Source organism: Solanum tuberosum, unplaced genomic scaffold, assembly GCF_000226075.1.
Source record: "Solanum tuberosum cultivar DM 1-3 516 R44 unplaced genomic scaffold, SolTub_3.0 scf00102, whole genome shotgun sequence".
In the NCBI taxonomy this organism is placed as follows: Eukaryota; Viridiplantae; Streptophyta; class Magnoliopsida; order Solanales; family Solanaceae; genus Solanum; species Solanum tuberosum.
In genome coordinates this window covers 1560058-1562609 of record NW_006239028.1, presented here as the reverse complement: position 1 = coordinate 1562609, position 2552 = coordinate 1560058, and positions in this window count along the sequence as shown.

Here is a 2552-nt window from a genome sequence, read left to right as displayed (position 1 = left end):
GTTTTTTTTTTTTTTTTTTTTTTTTGATGTTAGGTGTCATAGTTTGGAGGAGATGGGTTGATGAAAATACCAAGAATATATGGTTTTATTTTTAGTTATATGCATGTGGGATGATTAACCATTTATATTAAATGAAGATACTATTTTTTGATGAGTTCTATGCGTTTATGTAATTTGGGGTTTTTATTATAAGTTGAAGTTATTTAATTAATTCCAGGTATGGTGAATTGTTTATTAGTCATATCCATTTCGTAATTATTTATGTGAATTGAATACTAATGTTATATTCTTTTCTTCTTTCTTCTTGCTTACGCATTCGATTATTTATATTATTGCTGCTTGTTTCACACTAGCTACCATTATTGCTTCTAATATTCAAGAAAGTTAGTATGTTGATATTCTGAAAACGACATATAACGATTATGGTGAGATGGATAGGATCCTTTCATCTTTAATTAGAGATTTTGTTTTCGAGTTTTTGGATTATTATTTTTGTTAGGGTGTGCTCCTCCGTAAATGGATTTTACAAAACACGAATCTGGATTAGTCAAAAGGCTCTACGTGACATGGATGAGAAACCGAATAAAGAGAAAATAAATAAATCTGAAAAGCGAGTCTAATGATTTTACATTCGTGTAAAATCTAATAATTTTAAAGGACCAAATCTGCTTAAAAGTATATATATCTAGGAACTAATTTAAACCTATTATAAACTAATGGAACCTATTTGTCATTTTATCTTCTGAAAAAATTGTAAATTTCTAAAGATTTTACATTCGTGTCTCCTTTTTCTTTCTTGGAATATTTACACCAACCAATAAAATAAATTATTTTATTAAATTATTTAATCATAATAATTTATCGAATTTGATAAATATATAGTGTCAATAAATTTTTACCCCTTGAAGAGGTCGTCTCTTGGAAAGATTTTTTTAAAAATTATTATTATTATTATTTTTCAAATCACTGTACAATAATTGTATTAGAATCTGACTAAGTTTGAATCACGTGTTACAATGTGTATTGAGAAAGCTCCCCTAACATAATTTTTTTTATTCACAGAGCTCAAAACACAAATCATGATTAAGGGTGAAGAGACGCAACTATCCAACTGCAACTCAGATCGACGTAAATTAATTCATTGGAAAAATGTATCATGGAAATAATTATTGATATATCATTCTCTGCATCAAACCCATATTAAGTCAAAAATAAAAAAGGCCATAGAAAGTATTATTATCTGACTAAACACTCGATGACTTGTGCTGCCTGAACCATATAAGGTCATTATAATTCCACATAAACTTTCTAGAATGTAACCGTTTAAGGAAACTGGAAAATAACTAGTCTAAATTAAAATAATATATCTTGTAGAAAAATTGTGCATTATTGGAATCATATTCTAAAAAATTCAAACACGTTATGTATTGGCTCCATGGTCTTATTCAAATGGTAGCTCGTCACTTTCCTCTTTGTAAAATTAATTGGTAAATTTATAAGATAATTTTTCAGTTCACGTGAATTCAGTAATTTTTATTCAAATTCTATATGTAATAATAAAACATTTATAAGCATTTGATTATAAATTCAATTATATTAACTCATGATAAAAATTATAAATTTTGAATGATTTTTTTTTCTGCAGTTATAATTGTGGAAATAAGAAGGCTAGGAAGGAGCACATGCAATTATAACGATAGGAGCATGACATTGTTGACCTTTTATATCCTATAAATATATAGTTGGATTTAGTATAGGCACAAGTGTCACTTAAAAATGAGTAGGTTATACATTGTTAGGTTATGAAAATAATAAGACTTGACAATTTCGACAAGGACTTATCTTTAGAAAAGAAGAAGAAGTTTGATCGATGAACATATATATATTCAACGTAATCTCATAAGTAAGTTTGAAGATGAAGAAGACAATATGTACACTGATCTTATTATTATCTTAAAGGTAAAGCAATTGTTAAAGAACTGAAAGATATTATGATTAAATTAAAATTATCTTCTAACTAGTCAAAAATATTTTTATGTCATATGTACCAAAGATATTATACTTGTTTTTTGTTTGGGAACATGAGAAAATGACGAATAATATCCCCAATAATATAATATTGCTAACCCTAAATTCTATGCTTAATATATTTTATATACATATATATACTTGAAGATTTGCATAATGAGAACCCTTCCAATGTTAGGTAAAGAGTTTCTCAAATCTACATACGTAGCTCACCTACTTTTAATTTTTTTTTAAAGAATGGAACAAAATACTCTTGGATTTTTCTACAAAGAATATATATAGTCAAATGTTGCATAAATGTTTGGCAAGTTATTTTTTAAATTACGGCTATTTTTAAAAAAAATCCTTGTGAAACTTGTCTTTCTTGTCTCCATTCATTTTGACCAAAACCTAAATTTTAAAAAAATATATAGAAATTTGGCCTAAATTTTGCAGCCTTAGAATGTACAGATAATAATCAAATCATCAACACATGTTTACTTATACATATCTCGTGGAACATATATCCTTTGTTCAACGCAACC